This window comes from Aphelocoma coerulescens, chromosome 2 (genome assembly GCF_041296385.1).
Source record: "Aphelocoma coerulescens isolate FSJ_1873_10779 chromosome 2, UR_Acoe_1.0, whole genome shotgun sequence".
Lineage (NCBI taxonomy): Eukaryota > Metazoa > Chordata > Aves > Passeriformes > Corvidae > Aphelocoma > Aphelocoma coerulescens.
In genome coordinates this window covers 150,364,870-150,376,733 of record NC_091015.1, presented here as the reverse complement: position 1 = coordinate 150,376,733, position 11,864 = coordinate 150,364,870, and positions in this window count along the sequence as shown.

The following is an 11,864-nucleotide window of genomic DNA, read 5'->3' as shown; positions in this document are numbered from 1 at the left end:
TCATTTCTCTAAAACACTAAAAATAGCTGGCAAATGAAAAGAATATTGATAAATGAGTTCCAACCAACTTTTGTTCTTATTCAGATAGTAATAACTTCTCTAAGAGTAGAAATAAATGCATTAGGAAAAAAAATCTCTTCTTTCCCATTGTTCATACAGCACAAAGGGTGTAATTTAATGTCAAATTCATGTCTATGGAGACATTGGTGCATGACTATTGTTACTCTGAGTGGAAGACTGATTTAATGATTCTGAAAAAAGTTGTTGGAATGAGTTGGGTGTCAGTCTCTTCTCCCCAGTATCAAGTGGCAGGATAAGAGGAAATGGCCTCAAGTTGCACCAGGAGAGGTTTAGATCAAATACCAGGAAAAAATTCTTCACGAAAAGGGTTGCCAAGCATTGCAACAGGCTGCCTAGGGAAGTGGTGGAGTCACCATCCCCAAAAATGTTCAAAAAGCATGTGGCTATGGCATCTGAGGACATGGTTTAATGGTGAAAACGGTGGTGGTGCTGGGTTGGTGATTGGACTTGGTGATCTTAGAGGTCTTTTACCAGCCTTGGAGATTCCATGATTCTTTGGTTCTAATATCCCTGACTGGTAAGTGGCACCAATCCTGTAACCTGTAAAGTGTCACTGGAGTGTCGCCATTGTGTGTTAGTTCGTGTATGAGCTTTGGCCTTTGCCTCTGGCTGTGTATTGCAGTGTGGCTGAGTCTGTTATCAGCGTCAAGTTGTTTTTGTGTAACTTCATGACATACCCGCTGATCAAAGATAGCAAATCTCTGATAAACTACTGCCTTGCATTTGGCTTATTCTGACTGTTATGAGAAAATGGCTATCAAAAGCCTTGAAAATCACTCATATCTTCATAGTAATTTAAATATATATTTTCTTTTAGATGCAATCTTTTCTATACGTATTTATTTATATATATATTATAAAATATTCATTTACTCTTATGTATTGCATATATCTGTAAGTATAAACATTCTTACCAAAATCCCTTAAAAGCATGGAAAACATTTTTCATTTATCTGATACATTCTTACAATCCAGAATGTCAACATTTTCATAAAACATCCTGACACTAAGAGCCCTGCCTTTCATTTCATAACATCTTACATTCATGTGTATCAAGTGAAATTTAAGACTAATGCAATTACTGCATTTTAGGACTATATCTGCAACTGAAGTAAGTGGTTACTGGGTTAGAAGTATTCTTTCTTTCTACGTTTTGCATACTTGGAAGAAATTATTCATGTTAGGCATTAAACCAATTTTGACAGTACATGGATTTTGTTTTACTGCTCCCCTCCTTCCAGAACTACAGCTAAAAGCCCTGTACTGTGTTCCCTGGGATCACTGTGCTTAGTGACTGGAAGTCATGGATGCACTGGTGGGGAAGGCACAGGGGAGGTGGATGTGCTTGTACCCACTGGAGTGACTTCTCTGCAGCGCCAGCAGTGTGGCTTCACCACACATCGCAGGTGGCTGTTCTGGGTCTGTGTCCGAGCACGTGAAAATGCAATTGTATGATTTCATTTCCCAAATGAATAATACTTTATGATACACATAATCCCTCTTCAATCCTGCAGGTAGGCTCATGGTACCTACAGGAAAGAGAAAAATAATTTTGTTTCTCTCATCCACTTCATTTCTACTTTAACTTTCCATTGAAAATGTAGGGGCAGCCTGTCATCATCTGCTTCCCCAAAAGACCTGGCACTTTCCAAGGCCATATTGCCACTCTTGAGCCAGCCAGGAGAGGGTGCCGGAGAACACTGTCTGCAAACAGCTCCATGGGTAGCTTCATTCCTCAAAAATGCAAACCAAAGTCCATTAAAGTTATTACGTTTTCTGTTATCTCTTTAATTCATTCTCTTGCTAATTGAAGCTTCTTGCTACCACTCTATCCCTTTCAAATGGCATATTACAAGTCCAGACAAATTACACCCAGATCTTTTCAGGTCTGGAATTTTGTCTGTTATTTGAATAAGATTTAACATCCTCTAATGCTGAATATGTATTTATGTCTCACCTATGTACCAATTTAAAGGTTATGTATAAAATCATAGAACCACAGAATGATACAATCATTTGGGTTGAAAAATCTATCATAATTTGGACAGAAGATCTTTAAGGATCATCTATCCCTCCTACCATGGGCAGGGACATTGTCCACTAGACCAGATTGCATCCAGCCTAGCCTTGAACACATCTAGGAATGGGGCATCCACAACTTCTCCGTGCAACCTGTTCCAGTGTCTCACCACCCTCACAGTAAAGAACTTCTTCCTTATGTCCAATCTAAACCTACTCTCTTTTAGTTTAAAACTGTGGCAATCCAGCAAACTCCTTATCCATCAAATAGTCCATCCAAGTTGCAAAAATCTGATTTATTAACTTTGCTAGCCTGCAGCCCAGAATTAGGAAACCGAAGACTCCTGGAATGGGAAATATTTAGATAAAACAGTGCACTATCTCACCTTTTAAATTAGAATGTTTCTGGTATTTTTAGATGCATGTTAGATGCACTAGTACATGGTGTTCCTACTTTTATAAATCTTACTATGATCCCCTAACCTCATAAATTGACAAACAGCAGTAATAATTAAAGAATAAAAACAAGAAAGATGAGATTACATTCAGGCAGACAAAAGATCCAGGCTAATAACTATTTATGGCAAGCATAGAGAGTCTGTGAGCTCCCTTCTCCCATGCTTTAACTATTTGCAGAAGCTTCCACATTTACAGTCGTGTGTCCTCCAGCTTTAATAGCAGAAACACCTTTGTGTGATATCCATGAAAGCAAATGAGAGAATTCTTTGCCATGTTGTTAATGCCAACTGCATAATGATTTTTTTTCTGGAAAGAATAATTTACTCCATCACTTATGGAAAACTGTTTTCCAAAGTTCACCTGATTTTTCTTTTTTGTTTCTCTTTGGTTTTGCTTTTGAAATTATCCTTGCTTATTTTTAAATGTGAGTTTACAAATGGAGGAACCTAGGTCACCTGGTCTGCATCAAGTTGACAGAGCAAACTTCTGACTGGAGGCAGTGAGTATAAATCATTGGTTCAGTCACAAAAGGGAAGAACAAGAGACAAAGGCTCTGTTTCAGTGTACAGCTCTGGGAACAGAACAACATCTACAACCTTCCCCCGGTACCTTTTCTACCCTGCATGCCAGAGTCTACAGGACATGCAAATACCCTTCCTCCAGACTGCCCTGCCTGGCAGTGCTGCAACGTGCTTGCAGGAGCACCCAGGGCCTGTGCCAGCAACATCCAGGGACTGTTCCATTTTTTCTGTGCTAGAGGTATGGGATAATTTAATAACTTCATTAAATTGGTTTTGATTATTATTTTTAAAAGTACATATATAAAGTCTATTCCTAGATAAACACATTTATTATATTATACATAATTGTAGAGGTTTGGTCCAAAATACTCATTACTGTTTATCTTCTGTGAGATAAGAATTAGGAGAAACACAAAGCAGGCACCAAACTTGAAAGAATATAAAGAAGTTTATTAACAGACCTAAAAGAAAGAAAAAAAAAAAAAATTATACCACCTTCAGAACTCTCCTCCTCCCCCCACCTTCCTCCCTTCTCCCACTGACAATGTAAAAAGACAACCCTTAAGATGTTCAGTCTGTTTACCACTTCCATAATAACCTTGTTCAGTCCATTTAGAAAGAGAAGTCTCTTCTTGCTCGTGCTATGAAAACATTATCACAATGAGACAGCCGCCCGGGTTGGTTCCCTGCTCGTATGCGAGTCCCTTCCCCCGACTTGCAGCTTTTCCCACAACTGCTTTCGAGCGTCCACTCTTGAAGTTTTTTGGGGTATAATTTTAAGGTTGAGCTGTTCAGAAACAAAACACAGAGGCCTTCTCATTCCCTGGGAGCAAAGGGTCCTCCTCATCTTCATCGTTAGGACTATCTCTGGGAGCATCTCTAGGAACTGAGGTTTTTCTCCTTTCCCATTTGGAGCAAAAGTCCTCGTCTGGTCCATCTCTAGGAACTGAGGTTTTCTCCTTTCCCGTTTGGAGCAAAAGTCCTCATCTGGTCCATCTCTGCTGGTCCAAACTTCTCATGAAATTACAGCTGCGTCAGCATCTGCCTATCTCAGCGCAGGTGCTTTTGCTTACGAGCTGAACACTCCACCCCCCATATCTTCATGAAATTACAACGGGATACTCTGATATATCATAGCTTCACAACAGACTTTCAGCTTTAAGCATCTCCTCTCTCTCTTCCCTCAGGTTTTCAGCTCTTCACAGCAATAAAAGGGTTAATCTCACCTCGGCCTTGCAGCTGGAATGTGGCTTATCGCTGTTGGTCACCTTGCCTCTGCCGGACAGAGGTGCCGCTTTGCTGAATCTCGGCCGCATGGGGGGGGGGGGGATTCCGAGCCACTCTGGCTGCCCACAGCCCTGCTGGGGGGGTCATCCTGGAGCCGTGGCCCGGCCCGGTCCGGTCTGGCCCAAGCAGGGCCTGGGCCGGGCCCACCGGGCCCTGCTCGGCCCTGCAGCCACCTGTCCCAGCGCTGGAAATGAGAGAGAGCTTGGGGGGGAGTTTGTCTATTCTTAAGTGTGGATCACAGAGGCGGTCACAACTCCAAGTGGCTTAAAGAATTGTCCATATTCAAACTGGCCACTGATAGGTTCTGTCAGGTCCCAGAGGAAGCTGTAAGCACCCCTTAGCAAGGACATCCCTTCCGGGACTATGCTTGCTAACCTATGACAATAATACATACAAATATGTATGTAGGTTTATATTATTTGTTCTCATCTTCTAGATGTTCACTTTTTGGAAAAAGAAATCACACATCATTTTAAAATGTAGTGACATGAATATAGCTATTAAGCTGACACATATTTTAATGAAAATAAGCACTTGAGCCAACACTTCAATGAAATTCTCTCTAAAAGAGCTATCAGATAACAGATTTTAACTTCATGACAAAATTGTTGCTCTCATACAAGGGAAAAAGTGATGCAATGGACATTTGGAGGATTTCAATAATAAGAGAAAAACTTGAACTGTTAGTTTTCCAGTCAGTGGGTATGAACAAATCATGCTGCCAAGTTTCATTTCATTAAAAAGAACACTTGCCAATCAAGTGCTTACCACTGGTGAGAACTGTGGTAGATTTCAGTTTTGAAAGGGATGCAAAAGGTTAAGAAGAATGAAACTGCATCCCAAGGAGTCAAATGAATGTGCCAGGAACCAGTCCCTGGCACAAGGGCTGGCTGGCACAGACACAGCCTGTTCCTAACTCCCAGGCAGCAAGGATCCTTGCTGCAGTCTGGAGGGCAACTGGGGTGAAGAGCCTGAAGAGCTAAGTTTTATTCTGGTATTATCCACTGACATTCAGCTGGCAGCCACCCATGGTGATGGTCTCATCTCAGTTCCTTCCCCCTCCCAGTCTGAACCAAAATGATCATTTTTCTACAAACAATCTGTAAGCATCCAGCAGAGAAGGAGATAACTAAGAGTCAGTGTGGATTAGCTAAGGATAAATTATGTCAAGCCAAGATGAATTCCTTTGTGACAGGGTCACAGGCCTGTGGGTAAGAGAGAAACAGCTGAAGTCATAGATTTTGATTTTAGTACTTCTTGTGACACTGTACTGATGGTGCATCCTCAAAGCAAACTAGGGACACATGATAGAGGTGAAACTATATTTTACTGGATGTGAAACCAGTTACAAAATAGTACCAGAAGGACAGTTATCAATGGTTGATTGTAAAAATGGCAACATATATTTTAGTAGGGTCCTCAGGGATCTGTCCTGGGTCTGACAAACAGTTCCATTAGTAGCCTGCATGATTAAATAAAGACTATATTGTTAATGTGTAGACAACTCCAAGCTGAATGGGACTGTCAGAGTTTTGAAGAAAGGTTAGAATTTATAATAATCCTAACAAATATCATCTGAGTTATAACAGGATGATTGTTTTAAACAGAATAAATGAAAATTAATGAAGGAATCATGAGCTGAACAGAATAAGGAAGAACTGACACAAGCAGGGGGCAATATTCATGTGCATAAAAAGTTGCTACAAAGAGTGCACTAGGTTTTTCATGGCTGTGGAGGACAGGGGAAGAAGTAATGACTTTAACACTTTAGCACAGGAAGTTCAAACACCAAGTAAAGATAGCTAAGAGTGGACGAGTAATGTAGTTGGGGAGATTATGGAAACCATTGCTGGAGACTTCTAAGAGCAAGTTAGACATGTATCTACCAGAATCAATATAGTTATAGTTGAAATTCTTACTCCTAGAATAATTTCTATTACCATCTAGAGAACATATTTATTATTTGATATATTCAGCAGAGGATAAAACCAAACCCCATACAGACAGATGATAGGAAGGAACCTGATTTGTTACATACAGCAACCAAAAATCTGAGTGTCACCACATAAGCACATGCCTGAGTTTCTACACAGCTTCTTCTGGGGGATGCACATGCACACCATTGCCTCTGCAGAATCAAGGCTTCTCTCATGCTGCTCCAACACTCCCATAAGAAGCAGAAGAATAAGATGCCAATTTACCACTTAGAACATTTCAAATGCATTTACAATTATTATAAAGACAATTATATTCGCCAAGAACCAGAACATGCAGGATAAAAAATTTCTGTTATTAGAAACATTAAACCAACGACCATGCACACTTCCTAATTACTCTGAAGAGTAAGGTACCATTTAACTTCTTCAATCCATAGAACAGAATTCAGGTTTATTTAGTATTGCCATTATTTTAAATATTGAATGAGGTCACACTCTTAATCTAAAAGCATTTCCTGAGTGGGAACAATTCCAAGTATGATTTCATACTGTTCATATTTTTTTCTAGTCCTATTTGGAACTGAATAGTGGCTTCTAACAAGAAGCTGGAGAAAACTTACAATGCCTACAATAAAAGGAGACATAAGTCATCATTACAAAAAATTAGTAAAGGCATCCCATCATCTAAGAATTGTGAAAAAGCCAGGGAGTATGAACAGCACTTGTGACACATTACTATACAAAACCAGTAAAAGATGTAATTACCTTCTCTGTGTCTACAGAACATGAGATTCTTAATGAAGAAGAAAGAAATAACACCACCTCTGCTGATGTCATTATTTGCCTCTCATTGAAAGAGGGCCTGTCAGTGGATGCTTCCACCTTACAAACCACAAAAAGACCTCCTACCTTCTGAAATCCCTAAATGTTCTTATTGTAGATTAAAACAAACTTCAGACTTCTGAACTAATACTTCTTACATATTGAAGTAGACAGAAGATGGAAGGAGAAATTGTACAGTACTTGGGAGACAATGAATTAGGGAACCCTGAAACTGTACTGAATGATTTGCTGGATTATAAAAAAATATAGCCAAATTCAGTAATGTTGGTGAGATTAGACTGCATAGGATTAGTGATATGTAAATAATTTTGATTCGTGATAGACTGGGAAAAGGAAGTTTTGTGAGGTCCAAGGGAAAAGTGCCTTCCAATACATATTAAGGGCAACAAGTAAAGCAATATACAAACTTTTGAAAAATATAGATATAAAAGCTAGAAGTATCTGTATTTCTGTTAAAGCACTGCTAAACCTATTTGTGAAGATTCCCAGTTGGCAAAAACAAGGGATTCTTTAAAAAAAAGTTGAACTCGGCTCTGAAATCAAAATTGTTGTCAGTGTGTTCTGGCAACCTCTAAAGATAAAATGCCCCCTCATTACCAATCCCTGCATTCTCCAGTCACATCCCATTTCATCTGCTGCAGTGGAGAAGGGAGTTTCTCTGGAGGTCAAGGTTAGGTCACAGATACTGTTTGCAAAAGCACTGGAGTATCTGATGAGAAATTGCATCATGTCCCTGAGCCAGGAGCATGAGATCCCACACCAATCAACAGCATACAAAACTCGGTACCTTTGGGCAAGAGTACACCACAAGTTGTTGGGTTTGACACATGTATCCCTCACCTGATGTTTTAAATGGATATAACCTCAGCACTTCAGTGGTGTCCACTGAAATCCAGTTATAAACTTAAAAGTGTGGCAATATACCAGGCATGAACTGAACACTAATGCTGTATCTGCTGCTTTGTTACAAAGAGCAGATATGTTACACCATAACTTCTCACAATGAAAAGTAAAAAAATAGTCTGTATACAGGATCAGAGGAGCCAACCCATATTTAAACTGTAACAGAAACTAAATTCTTAAATAATAACAGTGTTTCTAATATTCCTAAATAGTATTAGAAAGCAGTTGTGATACTTGGATCCATTTCTTCCTTATTAAAAAACAAGTCTTTAAAACTCATGTCTGTATTGGATATTTATATAAACAGTTTATAGTTCAATGGCCTTTTTTGCCAGATGATTGCTAGCCTTGTTCAGGGGTGTACCACTTAAAAACAGTGGTGACAAGAATATGCAAGTCCTCTCTTTCTATTTGGTATTACTTGTAATGTGAAACTAACATAATTGTTTGGCACAGCTTGTGGTATTTGCTTACAGTAGATTTCAGCAGGCTATATATCATTTTGTCACAAGTTCTCTCTTGAGTCCAGGCTCAAAGGACATTTCTTTTAACTGTACTGATACCATAAAAAGTAACACTGGGTGTTATTTAAATATTGTTTATGAAGATTTTAAGTTATCTCCCAGCAGTGATATAATTTTAATACTGATCTGAGGGCAGATCCTACAGACTTGCTGTGAACAGAGTGGCAGTCCTCCTTGCATCAAAGTCCTGCATTTGTGCATTGATGTGGGTTAAATCTGCCTTCCATGAAAATTCAACACTAATATTTTGAGTGGGTTCAGTGGGTGCTCTTGACTACTTAATTCAAACCCACAGTAAATAGTAATGACAGTCTCTCATAACGACTTATAAAATACCTACATTAAAATGAAAATTACAAGAAAAAATAAAAGGCATATGGAATAATAAAGGAAATCTATCATTTAATACTTAAATACATTCTATACTCTTTTTAAAGGGAAAAAAAAGAAAAAAAACTTTTGAAAGTCTGAATCTGCATTGGCTACCCCCCAAATAATTTAAAAGGCCCACTGATCACTTGACATCTAGATTAAGAGAGCAAAGTACAGGGAAAATGGGAAAACTAATGTGTAGAAAAGGTAATTTTAATAACCTGTGGTTTTACTAATGAGGATTATGAATCTTCTGAAATTCCTATCACCCGTGAGTGTGAAATAACTGTATTCATTTAAGCTCCAATCTTAGTATCTGGAGCAATTCCTCAGTAGGTGATTTTCAAAGCTTAGGTTTTACTTTTGGTATGATACAGGGCCTACATAACCTTTCAGCTGTGCTGGTAAGTATGAGGATACAGGGACTGTGGGATTGAACTACATTTCAGAAATATTTGAGCCCAACCCCTTAGTCTTTCCTGAACTAAAGCTTACCCAACACTGTTTTGAGCTGCAGCAGGGAATGCTGAAATCCACTGGTGCCAGGTGGCACTCCCAGGGGGAACGGGATATGAAATCAGCTCTGACAGGATTCCTTCCTGTCCCTACACTTCCACAGATGCCCCTGCACTCGAATTCTGGGAGGCATTTGTTGCAATTAGCAATTAAACTGAGCCGAGGGACTGGGTGTCAGACATGTGCAGCTGGGGATTACTGGCTGGGCGCCTCCAGCCAGCTTGGAACAACACACTGTGAGCCAACATGTATCTCAGCAGGAGCTTTGCCATCGTGCCTGGCTACAGCCAAAGGGCCTCGTCCAAAGAGAAGGGCACTGCCTGCAAAACACAGCTGAGTCTCAATAAATAGGTAAGGGGGGCTGATGCAGTCTTGCACTGTTACCTGTAATTCATGGTTCCAACTGCATTCACTTCTTTCAGCTTAATAACCAGACTATAAATCAACAGTATATTTGACATGGTCAACAATTCATTATTAGTAGGAAATATTTTCCTGTTTATTTTGTCTTCTTTTAGAGAAAAATGAAATAAAATTATAAACTTAGGGTGTAAATAAAATTATCAAATCAGATGCAAAATTAAGATTAAAATTCTCATTTCTTCTTGACATTTATAAGCATTAAAATTCTTCAGCAGCCCTACAAACATACATCTTTTCTTGAAAGTGAAGCACTCTTATTTATGTCCTTCTTATATTCAGTGTCCTCAGAAACCTCACAGGTCTTTGAATCAAAGCAGTCTCACTGTTATTTATTGACAACTGTGGAAAATGGGATATTGCCATTGTCTAAAGTAGATGCCTAGATTAAAAAAACAAAAAAAAACAAAAAAACATGGCATTTGGCTTTTAATGGCCCCAGATGGCACACTTACTGAAAGGGAATGAGAGGGTGGTAACAGCGTCACTTACTTACATGTTATGTGGGCAGATGTTATCAAGCAGAAATTACCTGTCAGGAACCATACATGTGAACTACAAACACACTGCTCCAAAACCCTTACACCAGTGACTTTGAATCCATTTAATAATCATTCCATTTAACTATTTGAAGAATTTGTAGCCCACGTGGCATCCCAATAATCTTTCTGATGTTGAAGTCATTAAGCTTAACAATTTACTCCTATTAATATTACCATTTTTGTTCATATGAAGTAGCATTTCAGGGCCCTGTTCAAGATCACATTGAAATAGATACTAAAAAGATAGATCAAAAGGCCTTGTCCCTGCTTACAATTCAACCTCCAAACCTTCTCAGAGGGTGCCTACATGGACAACACTACTGGGTAAGTATCTATCCAAGAATATCAGTAAAGACAGAAAAGAACAAGGGCAGGAGGATGAGAGTAACTGTGTTACGCTCCTTGGCTTATATACACCAATACTATGAAGTTGACAGAAGCAAGACGAGGTTCTAAGAATAAGATCAAAATATAAATACTATAACATCAGTTGAATAAATAGAAAGCATGTTTCTGGTTTCTCTTCTGAGCTCTTCAAGTTTTCAAGATGAATACACATATTTAAGTTACTTGTTCAATACTGAACCTCAATACTCAAAAATGTATACATATCCCAAATCTTGTTATTAAAGCAACCCCAGAAGGACTAATAGAGTGTTTAATAAGAAGATTAGGATACAAGACTTTGCAAGATTCTTAGTTTTTAAGGTCTACTTGGTGGTGGTGGGAGGGGGTAAATATTGTTCATATTTTTGCCATTTAAAAGGACCGAGGTAAAAAGCCTCTGCTTTGACCATTCTTCATTGCTGTTACCTTTGAAATATGGTTAAATTCAATTCAGTTATCCTGAGCTCAAATTACAATGCTCTGCTAATACAGTTTCTGCTCTTCCCTGAAGCTGGACAGCTACTGACATTGGCAATTATGTACTGTTTATGCTGGTTTTCTTATTTCAGTTGCAGTTTAAATGGATTCGTGCTTCATATAAGGAGCATGGTAAATCATATTATTATTTGACCAGCAGTGTCTCAGATCACATCTGCACCCTTGATATCCTTTCCCCATTGCCTTTTGTTTGCCTCCCAGGGACTTAGAACTGATTGTCACCTCCTGTATCACATCTCACTCGGCTACAACACGTGCAGTGCTTTCTGGCTTGTACAGTGGAGCCTGTGGGGACATTCTAGATGCCATCTCCTTCTACACCATCATGGTATCTCATTTGGCCTTTCGCTCCTGTGTGAGTGTTCCCATAAGCTGATGAAATTTGTACTGGTTCCAATCATTACATTTTGCCAGAAGCATGTGGTAATTGGCAACGCATTACTTTGGTTCAAGGCGGAGAGCTCTTAAGAACCATCTTAGACACCAGGTCAGTGAGAGTTCACACTTTTAAACATATTAAATATCTTCAACTAATTTTGAGCTCACCTTAAGAGC